Source organism: Bos indicus x Bos taurus, chromosome 21 (genome assembly GCF_003369695.1).
Source record: "Bos indicus x Bos taurus breed Angus x Brahman F1 hybrid chromosome 21, Bos_hybrid_MaternalHap_v2.0, whole genome shotgun sequence".
Taxonomy (NCBI): domain Eukaryota; kingdom Metazoa; phylum Chordata; class Mammalia; order Artiodactyla; family Bovidae; genus Bos; species Bos indicus x Bos taurus.
Genome location: NC_040096.1, coordinates 56,570,545 through 56,590,573, shown reverse-complemented (window position 1 = coordinate 56,590,573; position 20,029 = coordinate 56,570,545). Strand labels below are relative to the sequence as shown.

Below are 20,029 nucleotides of genomic sequence, written 5' to 3'. Positions count from 1 at the left end.
CCCCAGGCTGTTGGCAAGTGTTGTGATGGTGCCTGGGGGAGTGCTGGAGCTCTGTGGGCCAGTGTGGCTTTCGTGGAGGGTTACCCAGTATCCCCCCTCGTTGCTTTAGCTTTGGTTGGACCAAAACTTTGCAACTGTTTCCAACATTGGAAGGTGGGTCTAGAGTGATGATCGCTCCAAAGTTTTTTGATCATATGCTCCATCTGCAAAATCTTTTTGAACCTGGACCCTTATTACACGCATGTTTATAAATTACATACATATCCTGTTAGTCTCATATGGTTTGAGGAGTGTAAAGCATATGTGAGACATAGAAAATTTTAAAGAATGTGATCAAAATAAAATATGAATTGAAATTCTAATATTTCCTTCCTGTGCCCTGGAAGTTTGTGAGACCATCAGGGTACTTAATGAGATTGATGTTGGTCCCATTCCAGGGCTCTGAAGGTGGCGTTGTAACCTACTGCTGGGGAGGTGTGTTGGTGATTTTGTCATGGCTTCTATATGACCATGCAAATGAGTGTGCATTTTCATTTGACTACATGCAAATAATATGCAAACAATGTGTCTTTCAGAGCAAAAGGGAAAATTGGATACGCCTTGTCCAAACTTCTCTATTCTTACTGATCTAAAATATGTGTGTGTGTGTGTGAGAGAGAGAGAGAGAGAGAGAGAGAGGGACAAGAGCTGACTGATGGTCACGTTGAATATAGATGAGTGTTCAAGGAAAAAGAATACAGGACCCAATCAAGTCACGGACTGAAGTGCTGGTGGGGAAGATAGTAATGCACTTCCTTATGACCACTAGGACAATAGGCCAGTGTAACTGAAAGGGACTTTAACAGTCTTTAACCACAGCCTCTTCATTCTATAAAAACGGGGATGTGGACTCCACCAAGAAAGGTAATTACAAAGGTAGGATGGGGGTCCTGCTCTGCTGACAGCAGCCTACGTTTTCCTCACTCGCCTATGTGACTGCTCTCATTTGGTAGAAAAGGAATGATCTGGAAGAAAAGGCAGAGAAAGAGAGTTGGGGGGTGGGGAGCTGCTCTTCAGGATGTCCTGTGGGGCTGGAGAAGCCGAGTGACCACGTGCACATCTTGAAGTGAGGAAGGGGTTGTCAGGACCCTGTGAGTCACTCCAGGATTTCAGCGGGGGCGGGTCTCGGTGGCCGTGAGGCAGTCCCGCAGACCCCTTCTGGGGGACAGCTGGGAACTCCAATGCGACCCCTCCCCTGAAGCCCTCTTCCCAGGATCCCAGCACTGGAGAATAAGCACGCGGCTGGGAACCCTATTCATCTCCCGGTCCCTGTGACGTCATCACTTTTACGGCCTCCAACCTGTCTCACGGGAGATGCGGAGCCTCATAATGGCCCTTTTGTAAGGAGAATACAATCCAGGAACCCTAGCGAGGACTGGCACCGGGCCGTCCACTTCCGAAAAGTTCAGCCTTATGTATTTATAAGTCCCGGGTTCCTCCCCGCCTCCCTTCACCCCACCCCGCCTTTCCTGGTTTACACTGGTTCTTCTGGGCATTGTGAGAGGGGACGTCAGAGGGAGGAGGCCCCAGGAGGAATGAGAGAGGCGGGGCCTGGGAACAGGCCACGGGGAAGCAAGGCTGGGGCGGGGGTGGGGGGTAGGGGGAAGGTGGGGAGGAACCGAAGGAACCCAGAGGGGGATATTGCTGGGAAAAGAGGAGGTGAGGGGGTGAACGTAGGTCTGATCCTGTGGAGGAAGCTAGAGCAAGTGGCGTGTGATGTGGAGAATTGGAAAGTGTTTCTGAAACTTGGGTATTCTTTTTTTTTTTTAATGTATTTATTTCTTTGGTTTAGCAGTGTCTTAATTGCAGCAAGCAGGAACTTTAAGCTGCGGCATGCAAACTCTTAGTTGTGGCGTGTGGTATCTAGTTCCTTGACCAGGAATGGAACTTGGTCCCCCTACATTGCGAGCAGAGTCTTAGCCACTGGACCACCAAGGAATCCCTCTTTTTTTTTAAGCTTTTGTATTGGATTGTAGTTGATTAACCATGCTGTGATAGTTTCAGGTGTACAGCAAAGTGATTCTGTTGTATATATGCATGTATCTGTTGTTTTTCAAACTTGGATGTTGTGGGAGAGGAGGACCACATGTCCAAGGGGCCTCTCCTCCTCCTCTTCAACACAGAAAATGCTCAACAACAGGAACAGCAGCAGCAGCAGTAATAATAGCAAGCACATGGTGCTGTGTGCTGGGATCCTTACCTGAATGAACATGTTGAATCCTCACCACAAGCCTATACAGCAGGCCTGTTGTTATTCTCTTTGGCCCTGAAGCACAGAGAGGTTAAGAATCTGTCTAAGTACATACAGCAGGTGGGGGCTGACCCAGGGTTTGAACCCATTCAGGCTCTGGATGAGGAAGCTGAGGCTGAACAAGGTCAAGGTTCAAGCCTCACAGGAGTCAGTCCTGGATCCCTGATGAAAAACTAGGGCTTTCTCTTGCCTTTTTTTTTTTTTTTTGGTAAATAAATTTTTGTTCTGTAAAACTTTGAACCTAGACAAAAGCAGAAGAAACAGTGAACACTTACCTACTTGTCACCCAGTTTGGTAATTGTCAATATAGACCCACTCTTGTTTCTTCTTTACCCTGACCCAGTGGATCAATTTAAAGCAAATATCAGGAATCGAATCGTTATATCCTTAAATACTTCAAAATGTATCTGTCTCTAAGAGATAAAGCTTCTTTAAAAAAATAATAGCCACAATACCATTGTCAAACCTATAAAAATTAACAATAATTCCTTTTTATCATTTAATATCCAGATAGAGTTCAGATTTCTGTTATTCTTTCATAAATGTCCTTTTTTTCTTTTTTTTTTTAGAATCAGATCCAAGTAAGGTCTACAAATTACATTTGATCAACAAGTCTCTTAACAGCTTCTTAATCTTTTTTGACTCTTTCGCACTTATTTGTTGAAGAGGCTGAGTTGTCTGTCCTGTAGAATTTCCTACATTTGATATCTTGCTTGCTGTGTTCTTGGAGTGGATTTAGCGTATTTCTTCATCCTATCTATTTTTCTGTAAACTGGTAATAGTTAGATCTAGAGACTTGATCCAATTTAAGTTTAAATTTGCGGCCAGTTGTTTTCTAGGTAGTGTCCTTGTTCTTCTTTGCATGTCCGGTTTCTGCATATCAACTGTAAGTAAGTCCAGCTTAAAGAAGCAAGTGGACACTTTCACTGAGGTTTGCTCCTTCTGGGTTTTGTACCCACTTCCAAGACAGCAATTTCCTTCCTTGTCCTCTGTCTCTGCAGGCCGGGCAGGGCCAGACTCGGAGCCCAGGTCCCCTGAGCCTCTGAGCTTCCTTCTTGACCTCTCTGTTTTCGGTTCTACTTGGGAGATCCCTAGACCCTGCTCCTTCTGGAACAAAGTTTGGCCTCAGGTTTGAGTCCACAAACCCCTAGATGTAAACCTGGATCACTCAGGACCGCTGCAGGCTTAGTGAACAGTGACACAAGAATTACATGAACCAAGAAAGTTTTGTGTCATCAAGAAAACCGGCATCTTGGCTTGGGGATGTTCAGCACCAGGGCAACCTCTGTGAGGGTAGTGGGACCTGTGGCTGGTTAAAGTGTGTCCCTTGGATCCTGGCCCCTTGGGAGAGCTGATGGTCAGCATCTCAGAGATTGGAGAACCAGATGGACTTGGTTAATTGGCAAGGAGGATGGAACTGGTACCTAAAAGGCAGGATGCTGTGGGGCTAACAGGGTTGATGCTGAGGACTCAGGGAGGGGTGAGCTAAGCTGAGTGGTTGAGGCATTCAGAATATGAACCCCTACTCAGGAACCTTTCTACCATCACACTGCCTCTGAGAACAGGACTTTGGCTAAGGTTCCTCATGTTGATGCCACTCTTTTAGGCTTGTCTGTTTCCTTTGTGGCTTAACTTGTCACCTCTCTGGGTGGACATTCTTCATTCTGGCTTTGCTAATCAATTTGGCTCTGTGGCCAAACTAGGGACTCCACCAATAACTAATGCTCATGAGACGTTTCGCAATTGAGAAAGCAGCCTTTTACTAGAACCACACTGCCCCAGGGACTACAGGAATTCCTCTGGTCATTTGTGAAGTTACAAGCAATATCTTTATTCTTCCTTCTGGCCCAGGGTTTTCTCATTGATCAAAGCGCCTGAGCAGGCAGAGAGGAACACATATGGATCCTTTTGGAAGATGAATGGCATTGGCCTGAAGCATTCTCTTGAGTTATTTTTCCTGAAAGTCAGCCAACATGTAGTCAATCCCTGTTTATAGAGCACCTCATTGGTGCCAGGCTCTGGCTTAGGCGCTGAGGGGGGCAGGGAGTCTGGGCACAGCCATGGGACTGTCTTCAGAGCTTACCGTCAAGGAAGGGCGATTAGTCATGGAACAAGCAACTGAAATACTTGGCGGCCTCTGATAGGTTCCTGAGATTTTTCGAAGAGAAGGCAGACAGGAAAAGGCTCTGTTTCCTGGAGTGAAGAGGGCTGGGCTTAGAAGCCAGTCAGGCCTTGATATTCACCTTGGTTTGGCTACTTCCTAGGTATGAGACTGGGGCCTCAGTTTCTTCATCAGTAAAATGGGTACAACAATGCGTATTTCACAGATAACATGTGAAAATATCTCACCCAGTGTCTGCATAGGGTATCACTCGGTAAATGTTAATTGAGAAAAGAAAGATTCTCAGGTCTTGAGATGATAACTTGTAGAGAGTCATCAAGTCTGAAAATGTATTAAGTGCCTTAATTTTTTTTTAATTGATATCTGGTCTTCTTTTTTCTTTTGCAAGGAAGCTTTAATCTTTATAACTTAATTTATTTAATGTCTTAGGCCAGGCTGTGTGTGGCATGCAGGATCTTAGCTCCCCGACTAGGGATTGAATCTGTACTCAGTGGTTAAGGGAGAAGTCTTAACCACTGGACCACCAGGGAAGACCCAAGGTCCTAATTCTTGAAAACCTTTAAAATGACCTAAAACTGAGCTTGGTACTCACTCACCTTGCAGACCTTTTGGGCTTTGCCCAGTTTAGTACTTTATGAGACTTCAGTCAGGTTGTGCTTTGAGATGCTGGTGAACCCTGAATTTATTTAATTGTGAAATAAAACAAACTACCCAGCTGATAAGACAAGGGCAGGAGTGCTTGGATGGGGCAGCTCCTGCAGGCTTTTCTTCATATTTTTTAAAATACAGGTTTGAAACCAAGTCCTCAGGATGAGACCAGGAGGGAAGCACAGGAAGCTGAGACACTGGGCTCTTTAGCTGCTGAATTGGGACCAGACCAGGCAGGCCCAGGGAGGAGGGGACCCAGGTGGAGGCAGGATACAGATTTGTTCAGATGTCCCTGTGAACTGGGCCTTAGGAAGCCTGATCATGTGCAGTGCCCGCACTCAGGTTGTCCCATCTTGCTTCAGATCTTTCCTAGTCACTGGCTGGGATAGTGAGCAAACATTTTCACTTCTCTGAACCTCAGTTTTTCCATCTGTAAACCGGGATGACAGTATCAATTATTAGTATAGGATATTTGTGAGATTTCACTGAGATAGTTCACATAACTTGTCTAGCATGGAGGCTGGCTTTCTGTAAGGGTTAATAGTTGTTATACTGTTTTGGGTGTGTCAGATCTTATCATTCTGTGATGAATTCTGCTACTCCATATTCCTAGTCTTGTTATTCTGCTATTGTTTATTCTTTCCTCTGGGAGTTAGACTTAAGAGCAGGAATAGAGATGCAGATGTAAAGAATGGGCATGTGAACGGAGGGGAAGGAAAGGGTGGGATGAATTGGGAGAGTAGCGTTGACATTTATACCCTACCAAGCAGAAAATATATAGCTAGTGGGGAGCTGTTGTATAGCACAGAGAGGTCAGCTTGGTGCTCTGTGATGACCTAGAGGGGTGAGATGGGAGAGTGGTGGTGGAAGGGAGGCTCAAGAGGGAAGGGACATGTGTACATGCAGAGCGGATTCACTTTGTTATGCAGCAGAAACAGCAACAACAAGAAGAGAGTACAGGCCTTTTAGAGAATGGAGGGTTGAATTCTTACCACTTTTGGTGGCAGGAATTGGCATTACTTGTGCTTCCAAGGGGAACTCAGCAGAGAAGGGACTCCAGGAGGGTGTCCAGGACAGCTCTTCTCACATACGAATGTGCCCCAGAGTCACCTGTGGGGAAGATCTGACTTGGCATGTCTGCTGTGGGGCCTGAGGCTCCACATTTTGCAGAAGCTCCTGGATGATGAGATGCTGCTGGTCCAGGGAAGCTACCATCCCATCTATCTACCCTTAGATAGGCCTGTATTTGAAGAAAGGTAGAAACTTTATTTTTAATGTAATTCCCATATTGTTCAAATTTGTTAGAAGAATGTTTTATTTTTGTTGAAAAACAAAAACAAAAAGCCCCAAAGAAATGTTTTTAAAGCCTAAATTGAAGCATCATGCTGTAGCGGTAAAGTTAGGACATCAGTAAGAAATGTTCTCTGATTCCCAGATTAGCTAGTGATATTAAGAAAGTCACTTGGCTTCTCTGACCTAAGGTTTATTATCTGTAAAAAGCAGGGATTAGAGGTCTTACTATGGGATCTGTGGATAGAATTTAGCAGATCGGTTTTCATCTTTTTTTCCCTACTAACTTCTAATGAAATTTAACATTATCTGCCTTTATATAGGCAATAAACCACAGGACGCTTAGCAATACCTGTGGCAGTATTGACAAGAGAAGCACAGATATTTATACATCACATTAGAGCTGTACCAGTTATTCTGACACACTTTGAAGATCTTGATGTATTTTGAAATAGTCCCACTTGCCATCACTGCAAAATTGTGGGAGATACTAGACCTACTACTCAACCTTGTCATTTCTAAGATATATTATACATTTGTTTAAAAAATATTTTGATAACTTCCAGTATTATTGGTTTCTTTCATAATCCTATGAATATAATTTATGCAATTAAAAGCATTACTCTGAGAAACAGGTCCATGGCTTCACTGGTCTGCAAAACACATGCCCTAGACCAGATGATTTCTTCAATCCCTGGTCCTTGGGGAAGATGATGGTTGTGTCCAGGCAGCCTGGGTTTTCTGTTAACTTGTTCCCCCCTGGATTGCTTGTAATGTGGTCCTTCTCTACTTGTGTGTTTCAACCAGCCCACGTACTCAGTGACATCTTCTGCTGGGACCATGCCAGTCCTCCACTTATGAGGAACCCCGACCTACCCACAGCTGTAGCTGGCTGCAGGGATTGGCCTAGGTGAGGCCTAGGTGACCTCACCCTGACCGCGGTGAGGTCAGGGCACTGGCTGGCCTTGGGGCTGAATGGGAACTCTCTGGGCCTTTGTGTGTGTGGTAGGCACTTCCCTGCTGCCTAGCATGGCCATTTTCTCAATGAACCACAACTTTTTCTTGGCTCTCACCTTATGTTCCTTGGTCTGGTCATGTTTCTTTTCATCATGTTCCATTCTGGGATTAGCCAGTTGTGTGTGAAGAGCAAGCGGTATTGCAGGAGGATGGGGAAACGTGGACTCTGAGCCGCGGCAGCTCCAGCCCTGCTGTGGTTGTTTCTGGCGAAAGCGAGTGTCAGGCCAGGTCTCCAGCAAGCCCTGCTGCAGGGCAGGAGGGCACGAGGTTGCTGTCACCTTCTGGGGCCAGGGCCGAGTGGACCATTGCAGCCTGTTTAGCCACATGTGTTTGAAATTAGTGGTAGGTGCCTGGTACTGTGGTTCTCAAAGATGTTCAGTGGTTCCCGATATGTAGGAAGATGATTGTACCTCCTCTTTCATCGTTGAGGCAGGTTGTAGATTTCTTTTCAAAGATCCCTCTGATGAAGTGGGGTGAGCACACCACTGGACACCCGGGAGCAGAGCTGCTTGCAGAGGTTTTCTGCCCACCTCGCAGCTTCTGCCGGAGCTCCATGTGGCTCTGATCTGCGTGTGTGGGCGGGGTCCACAAGGCATGTGTGCGGCTCCTACCCCCAGTGTGATGCAAGAAACAGTGATCTGGGAATTCTTTGTGCTGTTAGGAATGGATTAGATGAAATAAAGAAGTAAAAATGCCATATGAAAGCAAAGTGTTAGTGTTGCGGAGAGTGTATGCATGTGTACAAGGAAACTGATTCAAGCCATAAATGAGGAATCACGTTTAATGCTGCTGATAACAACATCCTCATGTAAATACCATCTGATAGGCCCGAGTTATATCTGCTGTTATGCCAAGAAAGGGGATCTTTGTGTTCTCAAAGGCCTGGAGCGACTGGGTGACAGGCTGGGGAGTGGTGGAGGGCAGTGTGATGTGTGGGGAAAGCGTGGGCTTTCGATTCAGAGATGCTGGAGTTCAAATGCCACCCCCAGCACAGGTGCCTGGCTCCAAGCTATAAACCCTTTGAGAGACCTCTCTTCCAGATGGGATGGTAGTGCTTACCCTTTGGAGTTGGTTTTAGCAAAGGATGTGCTGTCTACACCCCCCAAACAATTGCTGCTGTCTATCACTCCCACCACCCTCTCCACAGATGAGCAGTGCCTCTGTCACATCACATTTAGCCAATCCCTGCCCAGCACAGGGACAGACAAGTGGCAGCTGCTCACTGGCAGCTTATCCCAGGTGGGCAGCTGTCAGGAGGGAAGGGGATTTGTAACCATGTGCTGATGCTTCTTCCCAGCTCCACTTTGATCCCTGCTCAGCCAAAGAGGCTGCCTTTGAGTCATTCTCTGGGCTCTCTTACCTCTGGGGGTGCCGAGGGGCCAGATGGGTATACTTGTTCTCTTTCTTCGGCTGCCAGCCTCTCTGGACACGTGGACACGCCGACAGAAAGACAGACTCCAGACCACATTGCCCCAGGAGGTGGTGACTAGGAAGTGCTGGTGGGCTGGGCTGACCCATCATCTAGAGACCCCTGAGTCAGATGATCTTCGAGCAGGCTGGGTGGTCTCCTGCTTAAGGGCAGAAAGGCTAGGCTTCTTGGCAGCCTCCAGGTATATGACAGAGGGCAGGCAGGAGTCCACGTGCTCTCACCAGGACATGGGTGCTAGGAGTTGAGACAGTGTCGGGGCTTCCTTGGATGCAGCCGCTGCTCCAGCATCCACTGTTTACCCTCAGCATCTGGCAGTGTGAATTCTCAACAAGCTGTGCTGTGCTTAGTCACTCAGTCATGTCTGACCCTTTGCAACCTCATGGACTGTAGCCCGCCAGGCTCTTCTGTCCATGGGGATTCTCCAGGCAAGAACACTGGAGTAGGTTGCCATGCCCTCCTCTCTCAACAAGCTATTGGCAACTAATGAATGGATGAGTGACGGGATGAATAGAAGGAAAGCATGGGCACCGTTCAACCCAGGTGGCTGGGGGTACCTCCTCTCACTTCCACATTTGGTCTCTCATCATCCCCTCAAAGCATGCCCCTTGAATGGCTCCCACTGTGCTGGATGCCAAAGGGGGGCCAAGATGACCAAGCATCTCTGTCCCTTGAGTGCCAGCACCGTGTTCATGGTGTGTGCCTGCACCCAACATGCTTCATTGGACCACTGGCACTTGGCAAGCATTGAACTGAATTGAATTTACACTGTAGCTGAGGGGCTGATGGGAAAAGATGCTTGTGAAGAATCATCTGCTCAGATTAACTTACCAAGAGACCTTACCTCCACCATCCTTTCTGCCCTGGGCTCTGCTAGGAAAAATCTGTGATAAGCTGTGTTCTCCTTGGAACCAGGGCTTTGTTTCTCTGCCTTGGGAGGGACTGGCTGTCAGGGATCCGCCTGTAGCCAGGGTCAGCTCCTCGCACAACTCCAAGGGGCGCCATTCAATTGTGCGGCCCTGCCATTGGCATCCTCTGGAGCCCAACAAGCAGCAGGAGGCTCCTATTTGTCTTGGAAACAGAGGTGCATGCTTGGGGAAGGGTCCCCGGGCCATCTCCTTGGGGGCTGGCAGGGAAAGGACATTCACAGGATTCCTTCCCTCCAGAGGGCCTCAGACATCAGACTGGATGTTAAGGACTGACCTCCCATTCCCCTCGGCTTGTCGGAGCTGGGCCAGAGGGGAGATGGGGACAGCCAGTGCTGGGCCCTGCCCCAGGCAGCCAGCATCGACAGGCTCCAGGGGACGGCGGGCGGGTCGAGGCTGGGAGGCGGTGAGGCGTGGGGGACTTGTCAGTGTGAACTGACTTTCCTTCAAACTAAAACGTTTGCAGAAACCCAGCCAGAGTTGATTTATGAGCCCCACATATTTCATAGGTCTTAACACATCCCCCAGGAATCAATGAGGTCAGACAGAACAGACTTTGCATCCGGAATCAGTATGAAATTGGCATCTTCAACAGTTCCCGTGGGAAGCAGGGGATAATAATTTAAGGGAGATTATATTAATAATGCAAAGGCACAAAAATCCCAGACTCAGCTTCATTCCCATTGGGGAGAAAGACAAATCATCTGTTTTCTGCATCTGAGCTGGGTGAGGGGTGGCCACCTCTGCTGGGGCCACTGTGAGCAAAGTGAAGCATGATGGGATGCCGGCGCCATGGCGGACGATGAACTCAGTGCCAACAGCAGTGACCACAGCCTCCCGCACTGTGTCTGGTGCGTGCTCCATAACTGTGATAAATAGATATTTGTGATTATGTATTTAACATCTCTATGTCGAGCAGGAACTTTCTGTCCTGTTCACCTTGTATTTTTAGTGCTTGATAAATATTTGCTTAAAACTCAACATTCAAAAACCTAAGATTGTGGCGTCTGGTCCCATCACTTCATGGCAAATAGAAGGGGAAAAAGTAGAAGCAGTGACTGATTTTATTTTCTTAGGCTCCAAAATCACTGCGGAATGGTGGCTGCAGTCATGAAATTAAAAGACGCTTGCTCCTTGGAAGGAAAGCTGTGACAAACCTAGATAACGTATTAAAAAGTAAAAGCATCACATTACTTACAAAGGTCCGTGTAGTCAAAACTATGGTTTTTCTGATAATCATGTATAGATATGAGAGTTGGACCATAAGGAAGGCTGAGCACTGAAGAACTGATGCTTTTGAACTGTGGTGCTGGAGAAGACTCTTGAGAGTTTCTTCAACTGCAAGGAGATCAAACCAGTCATTCCTAAAGGAGATCAACCCTGAATATTCATTGGGAGGACTGATGTTGAAGCTGAAGCTGCAAGACTTGGCCACCTGATGCAAAGAGCCAACTCATTGGAAAAGACCCTGATGCTGGGAAAGATTGAAGGCAAAAGGAGAAGAGGGCACCAGAGGATGAGATGGCTAGATAGCATCACAACTCAATGAACATAAATTTGAGCAAATTCCAGGAGATAGTGAAGGATAGAGGAACCTGGCATGCTGCAGTCCATGGGGTCTGAAAGAGTCAGACACAACTTAGTGACTGAACAATAGCAACAAAATATTTGTTTAATAAGCGGAATTATGTATAGAGGTGAATTGTATTTACTAATAGGTATAGAGGTGAATTGTATTTATAGAGTCAAATGAGCCAGAGAAATTGATTACTTCTCAATAAATAATAAATTAACCACAAGGGTTAACTTATTATCATTAATGGACTTTATTCATGTATCATTTTCATGTGGGAGCTATGCTGTGCACAGAAAGGTAAATCAGGCATCATTGCTGCTCTGGAGAGTTCTGTTCTCTTGCCAGGAGTTGGGGTAGGTTGGCAGGAGGTAGGGAACCAACACATACACAATTACAGCTCAAGGAAATGGGACAGCAGTCAAAACAGATATGAGATCCTCTGTTGGCCCTGGCTGGAGTGGTTGCAGAATCCTTCCACAAGGACAGGTGTTACACATCTGTGCATTTATTTGATTAAACAGGTATTCACTGAGTATGTCTCTGTGTTAGATATTGCCAAGTTCTGAGAGGAGATCTAAAGATGAATAAGACTCAGTCCCTGCCCTCAGGATCTCACAGCTGAGCAGATGTGAGTGGGAGTTGGGGAGGGGTGGATACATGTAACTCATCAGAGTCTTTCCATGAGCTTGAGTGTGGTGAGAGCAGTATGGGCAAGTGCTGTAGGACTGCCCACAAGGAATAGGGATTCTGCTCTGGCAATGGATTGTTATTGTATAGTCACTAAGTCATGTCCAACTCTTCTGTGATCCCATGGAGTGTAGCCTGCCAGGCTCCTCTGTCCATGGGAGTCTCCAGGCAAGAATACTGGAGTGAGTGCCATTTCCTTCTCCAGGATATCTTCCCGACTAAGGAAGTGAACCCATATCTCCTGCTTGGCAGGTGGATTCTTTATTACTGAGCTACCTGGGAAACCCCTGGCAATGAATACAATGGCCTTTGAGTCGATCTTTGGAGGCTTGAGTAGGATTTTCGTGTGGAGATGGGGAAGGGCTTTCCGAGTTGAGCGAACAGCCTGGACAAAGACATGGAGGCAAGAAACTTCTTGATATGTTGAAGAATACTGCTGAGGGACAGCCTTGGTCATGAGCCCATTGGTCACTTGCCCATTTGTGATACCCAGTGCATGGCTGCTGCATGGAAATAAGGTGGGGCAGGGGAACAGGCAAAGAGTGACAGATGAGGCTAAGATATTTGGCAGGAACTATCATGTATGCCATGATAATCTCGGGCTTTGTTCTATGAACACTGGTTTTTAAGTGGAGGAGTAGTGTTTTGATACCTATTTGAAGAAGATTCCTGGCTTAGGAGGCCAGTGGACTGGAGTCTTGATTTAATCTCATTATTGCACAAGCCCGGGGTAGAAGGTGTCGTGGCTCCTGAACCTTCTCTTTCTAGGCTCCATTTCCCTGTCTACACAATGGGGCTGGACCACAGTCTCCAAGGCTCCGTCCAGCCCTGACTGCTCTGGATGCGGACATGATTGTGACAGCTAAGTGGAGACTAGCTTCTTGAGGCAGGTAGACTTAGAGGTGGTATCTTTTCATTGGAGGCAGTGATTTTACAGTGAGTCTGAACTTTGGGGGTTAATTATCGGACCACCTCCAATGATATCACCTCCATGCTCCACAGAGTCCTGGTTGGAGCCTTCTTTTTTTTAAATTAATTTATTTTAAGTGAAGTGAAGTCGCTCAGTCGTGTCCGACTCTTTGCGGCCCCATGGACTGGGGGCCCACCAGGCTCCTCCATCCATGGATTTCTCCAGGCAAGAGTACTGGAGTGGGTTGCCATTTCCTTCTCCAGGGGATCTTCCCGACCCAGCGATCGAACCCGGGTCTCCCGCATTGTAGGCAGACGCTTTACCGTCTGAGCCACCAGGGAAGTCCAATTTATTTTAATTGGAGGCTAATTACTTTACAGTATTGTAGTAGTTTTTGCCATACATTGACATGAATCAGCCATGGGTGTACATGAGTACCCCATCCTGAACCCCCCTCCCACCTTCCTCCCCACCCCATCCCTCAGGGTTGTCCCAGTGCACCGGCTTTGAGTGCACTGTTTCATGCATCAAACTTGGGCTGGTGACCTACTTCACATATGGTAATATACATGTTTCAATGCTAGTCTCTCAAATCATCCCACCCTTACCTTCTCCCACAGAGTCCAAAAGTCTCTTCTTTATATCTGTGTCTTTTTTGCTATCTCACATATAGGGTCATTGTTGCCATCTTTCTAAATTCCATATGCATGTGTTACTATATTATATTGGTATTTTTCTTTCTGACTTAGCTCACTCTGTATAATAGGCTCCAGTTTCATCCACCTCATTAGAGGTGCATTAGAACTGATTCAAATGCATTCTTTTTAATAGCTGAGTAATATTCCATTGTGTGTATGTGCCCCAGCTTTCTTATCCATTTGTCTACCAATGGACATCTAGGTTGCTTCCATGTCCTAGCTGTTACAGTGCTGTGATCAACATTGGAGTACACTTTAACTGGAGTACAATTTCAGTTCTGGTTTTCTTGGTGTGTATGCCCAGCAGTGGGATTGCTGGGTCATAAGGCAGTTCTATTTCCAGTTTTTTAAGGACTCTCCACACTGTTCTTCATAGTGGCTGTACTAGTTTGCATTCCCACTGACAGTGTAAGAGGGTTCTCTTTTCTCTGCACCCTCTCCAGCATTTATTGCTTTTAGACTTTTCGATAGCAGCCATTCTGACCAGCATGAGATTGTACTTCATTGTGGTTTTGATTTGCATTTCTCTGATAATGAGTGATGTTGAGCATCTTTTCATGTGTTGTTAGCCATCTGTATGTCTTCTTTAGAGAAATGTCTGTTTAGTTCTTTGGCCCATTTTTTGATTGGGTTATTTATTTTTCTGGTATTGAGCTGCATGAGCTGCTGGTATATTTTTGAGATTAATTCTTTGTCAGTTGCTTTGTTTGCTATTATTTTCTCCCATTCTGAAGGCTGTCTTTTCACCTTATCCTTCGTTGTGCAAAAGCTTTTAAGTTTAATTAAGTCCCATTTGTTTATTTTTGCTTTTATTTCCATTCCTCTGGGAGGTGGGTCATAAAGGATCCTGCTGTGATGTATGTCAGAGAGTGTTTTGCCTATGTTTTCCTCTAGGAGTTTTATAGTTTCTGGTCATATGTTTAGATCTTTAATCCATTTTGAGTTTATTTTTGTGTATGGTGTTAGAAAGTGTTCTAGTTTCATTCTTTTACAGGTGGTTGACCAGTTTTCCTAGCACCACTTGTTAAAGAGATTATCCTTTCTCCATTGTATATTCTTGCCTCCTTTGCCAAAGATAAGGTGTCCATAGGTGTGTGGATTTATCTTTGGGCTTTCTATTTTGTTCCATTGATCTATATTTCTGTCTTTGTGTCAGTACCATACTATATTGATGACTGTAGCTTTGTAATATAGTCTGAAGTCAGGCAGGTTGATTCCTCCAGTTCCATTCTTCTTTCTCAAGATTGCTTTGGTTATTCGAGGTTTTTTGTATTTCCATACAAATTGTGAAATTATTTGTTCTAGTTCTGTGAAAAATACCATTCTTAGATAGGGATTGCATTGAATCTATAGATTGCTTTGGGTAGTATACTCATTTTCACTATATTGATTCTTCTGATCCATGAACATGGTATTTTTATCCATCTATTTGTGTCATCTTTGATTTCTTTCATCAGTGTTTTATAATTTTCTATATATAGGTCTTTGTTTCTCTAGGTAGATTCGTTCCTAAGTATTTTATTCTTTTCATCACAACGGTGAGTGGAATTGTTTCCTTAATTTCTCTTTCTGTTTTCTCATTGTTAGTGTATAGGAATGCAAGGGATTTCTGTTTGTTAATTTTATATCCTGCAACTTTACTATATTCATTGATTAGCTTTAGTAATTTTCTGGTGGTGTCTTTAGGGTTTTCTATATAGAGGATCATGTCATCTGCAAACAATGAGAGTTTTACTTCTTCTTTTCCAATCTGGATTCCTTTTATTTCATTTTCTTCTCTGATTGGTGTGGCTAAAACTTCCAAAACTATGCTGAATGGTAGTGGTGAGAATGGGCAGTGTTGTCTTTTTCCTGACTTTAGGGGAAATGCTTTCAATTTTTCACCATTGAGGATAATGTTTGCTGTGGGTTTATCATATATGGCTTTTATTATGTTGAGGTATGTTCCTTCTATGCCTACTTTCTGGAGGGTTTATAAATGGATGTTGAATTTTGTCAAAGGCTTTCTCTGCATCTATTGAGATAATCATATGGTTTTTATCTTTCAGTTTGTTAATGTGGTGTATCTCATTGATTGATTTGTGGATATTGAAGAATCCTTGAATCCCTGGGATAAAGCCCAGTTGGTCATGATGTATGATCTTTTTAATATGTTGTTGCATTCTGTATGCTAGAATTTTGTTGAGGATTTTTGCATCTATGTTCATCAGTGATATCGTGGAGCCTTCTTTTAAGCTTGAGGCAGAGATGAGTCCTTTTTGAGTACCTCCAGGAAAGGGTCATCTGTGGATGATGATGAAATTGGCTTTGACTGTGATGATAGCACACAGCCTGGTTCTGTAAGAAATCTGGCATTGCCTTTGTAACACCTGGGGAGAGTCTGCAAGCAGCTGGAGCAAAACACAGATTCCTTACAGAGCCAAGACTCTTCTGAGATTGACCAATGGGCTAAGAATGTAAGAGTTCTACAATCACGCCTTTCAGGGAAATCCCCCCCCTCCCCAGTTCTTCTAAACAGACCCTTTTAAAGGATCATCTCAATCTCATTCAGCTGCAGAGAGCAGGAGTTGGCCAGGGACCAGGTGGTGCTGGCCTGTGGTCTGATGGCCACTCACTGTGAGAAGCTCAATCCTGTGGTTACATCCTTAAGTGACTCCCTTTATTGTAATAATTCCCACTTGAACACTGCCTCTCCATTTTCCAAGTGCTTTCACATCCAATAACTCACTGAGTTCTCAAACAGACCAGTAGGCAGGCTTAGAATCATGTCCTCATTTCAGAAGGATGACTTTGAAGGGCTGCATGATTGTCGCAACATCTCACAGTTTGTCCATGGGAGAGGCCAACCAGAGTGTAGACTTGCTGATCTTCAGACCCAGCTCCTCCCATAAGATATATGCTGACTACGTTGGCCTCCTTTGTCTTCTCAAACAGAGCAGGCTCTTTCCTACCTCAGGGCCTTTACATTTGCAAATCCTTCTGTTTGGAACGCTCCCTAGCTCATTTCCCCTTTTCAGGCTTCAGCTCAGTAGATGTCTTCTTAACGAGCCCGTTCCTCTCCACCCTGTATGAAGTCACCCTGCTGTCATTCTGTCACAGGTCTTATCATTATCTGCTCTGAACTTGCTGTTGTGTTGTTGTTCAGTCACTCAGTCGTGTCCAACTCTTTGTGACCCCGTGGACTACAGCACGCCAGGCTTCCCTGTCCTTCACCATTTCCTGGATTTTGCTCAAATTCATGTCCACTGAGTTGGTGATGCCATCCAACCATCTCATCCGCTGTCTTCCTGTTCTCCTGCCTTCAATCTTTCCCAGCGTCAGGGTCTTTTCCAATGAGTCAGCTCTTCACATCAGATAGCCAAAGTATTGGAGCTTCAGCTTCAGCATCAGTCCTTCCTATGAATATTCAGGGTTGATTTCCTCTATTCCTTTAGGATCTCCATGCAGTCCAAGGGACTCTCAAGAGTCTTCTCCAGCACTGCAGTTCAAAAGCATCAATTCTTCAGTGCTCAGCCTTTTTTATTGTCCAGCTCCCACATCCGTACATGACTACTGGAAAAACCAGAGCTTTGATTATACAGACCTTTGTAGGCAAAGTAATATCTCTGCTTTTTAATATGCTGTCTAGGTTTGTCATAGGTTTTCTTCCAAGGAGCAAATGTCTTTTAATTTCATGGCTGCAACCACTGTCCTCATGATTTTTGAGCCCAAGAAAACAAAGTTCCTCACTGTTTTCACTGTTTTTCCATCTACTTGCCATGAAGTGATAAGACTGGATGCCATGATCTTCGTTTTCTGAGTTTTAAGCCAGCTTTTTCACTCTCCTCTTTCAGAGGCTCTTTAATTATTTTTCACTTTCTGCCATAAAGGTGGTGTTTTCTGCATATCTAAGGTTATTGATATTTCTTTTGCAATCTTGATTCCAGCTTGTGGTTCAGCCATCCTGGCATTTTGCATGATGTGCTCTGCATATTAGTTAAATAAGCAGGGTGACAACATGCAGCCTTGTCATACTCCTTTCCCAATTAGAAACCAGTTATTATGTGTCCAGTTCTAACTGTTGCTTCTTGAACTGCATACAGATTACTCAGAAGGCAGGTAAGGTAGTATGGTATTCCTGTCTTTTTAAGAGTTTTCCACACTTTGTTGTGATCCACACAATCAAAGGCTTTAGCATAGTCAATGAAGCAGAAGTAGATGTTTTTCTGGAATTTTCTTGCTTTTTCCTTGATCCAGTGGATGTTGGCAGTTTGACCTCTGGTTTCTCTACACTTTCTAAATGCAGCTTGTACATCTGGAAGTTCTTGGTTCACATAGTGTTGAAGCCTGGCTTGGAGAATTTTGAGCATTACTTTGCTAGCAAGTGAAATGAGTGCAGTTGTGCAGTAGTTTGAATATTCTTTGGCATTGCCCTTCTTTGTGACTGGAATGAAAACTGACCTTTTCCAGTCCTGTGGCCACTGATGAGTTTTCCAAATTTGCTGACATATTAAGTGGAGCACTTTAATAACATCATCTTTTAGGATTTGAAATAGCTCAGCTGGAATTCCATCACCTCCGCTAGTTTTGTTTGTAGTGATGCTTTCTAAGGCCCACTTGACTTCACACTCCAGGATGCCTGGTTCTAGGTGAGTGATCATAGCATTGTGGTTATCTGGGTCATTAAGATCTTTTTTTGTATAGTTCTTTTGTGTATTCTTGCCACCTCTTCTTAACATCTTCTGCTTCTGTTAGGTCCATGCTGTTTGTCTTGAAATGGAGCAGGTTTAAAATCATCTGGAGGACTTCAAGCACAGTATCAAAATATATTGCATCCCCACAGTGAGTTTAGTTAATGTCCATCACCACACACAGTTAAAAAAATTTTTTTTTCTTATGATGAGGACTTTCAAGATATACACTCAACAACTTTCAAACATGCAATACAGTATGATTAACTCTAGTCACCATGAGTTATATTACATCCTATGGCTTAATTGTTTTATAACTGGGTATTTGTACCGTCTGACCCTCTTCACCCATTTTGTCCACCCTCCCAGTGCAGTCTCTGGCAACCACCAGTCTATTCTTGTATACGGGAGCTTTTTCCCCTTGATTCCATGTGTAAGTGAGATCTAAGGAATGTGTCTTTCTCTGACTTATTTCATTTAGCTTAATGCCTTCACGGTCCTTCCAATGTTGTAGCAAGCAGCAACATGTCCCTTTTGATGGCTGATCTCCTTATCCATTCATCCGCTGATGGGCGTGTGAGTTGTTTCCATATCTTGGCAGTACTTGTTTGTTTATTGTCTGTTCGATCTCTTATCTTGTTTTTGCTGTATCCTTGTGTATGCCTGGTCCATCTTTGGTGCCTGACAAGTATTTGTCAAATGAGTGTTGACTGAAGACTCAGATGAACTCTTTTACTGTGTTGTCTTCCCACACCTAAGAAGGAAGGTGGAACATTGACAGAAACATGGAGTTATATGGTCTGATCTCTTCTCCCTGTTACCTTTTTCTTTCACTTTTTCACTTTTAAGCTTTTTCTGAGGGTTATTATTACTATTAATGAATTATAGATGATATACAAAAATATATGTTTTATGTGTACCACATAGTGATTCACCATTTGAAAGGATATATTCCATTTATAGCTATTACAAAATGTTGGCTATATTCCCTGTGCTGTGCATTATATCCTTATAGCTTATTTTATGCACAATAGTTTGTATCTCTTGGTCCCCTATGTCTCTCTTGCCCCTCCCCACTTCCTCTCCCCACTGGTAACCACTATTTCGTTCCTTATATCTGTGAGTCCGCTTCTTTTTTTTTGTTGAATTCACTAGTTTGTTGTTCTAAGGGTTATTATTAAATTGGTATATAGTTTTTATGGACAATTTTCTTGAAATTCCAGATGAATGAATGAGGCTATCTGGGTTGAAGGAGGGCTGTCCAAAGTCCAACCAGGATATCCAGCCAAGTGTGGTTCCCTGAGTCGGCCACGTCTCTGTGCTGTACTTAAACTTTGATACTTACCTCACCTCACCTGTCAACAGGTGGGGAAGAGCACACACATTCTCACTCTTCCCACTTGGGACAAATTACTAGCAAGCCAGCTGTGGTTGTGATGGAATGGGGGCATGCAGGCTGTGACCATGGCTCAAGGTTTTCCTCTGTGATGAGCAGATTGAAAGTACAGGAAGAAACCTTCATCTTGGGCTTGTCAGCATTTTGTTCAAACAAACTACGACCCAGCCAGATATCACAGGTCTAAACCTCTTGGGAACTTTCTGGGTGAGTGAATTAGAATTTTAGGACTGGCTTGCATGGGACACTTTTAATTGCCAGAGTGGTACTTTCGGAACCTCAAGTGTCTGAGGCCTCTCCTACCCTGTGGTTTCAAGAGAAAAAAGTTGAGATTTTGCCAGACTGGAATTGGGTTTTAAAGGTAAAATTTGAT

At 44.6% G+C, this 20,029-nt stretch overlaps 1 protein-coding gene across 3 annotated transcripts in view; it reads left to right on the top strand.

Annotated features, from left to right (window-relative positions):
- Positions 1-20,029, top strand: part of FBLN5 (fibulin 5) — a 92,816-nt gene that overhangs the window by 11,722 nt on the left and 61,065 nt on the right. The window lies entirely within an intron of this gene.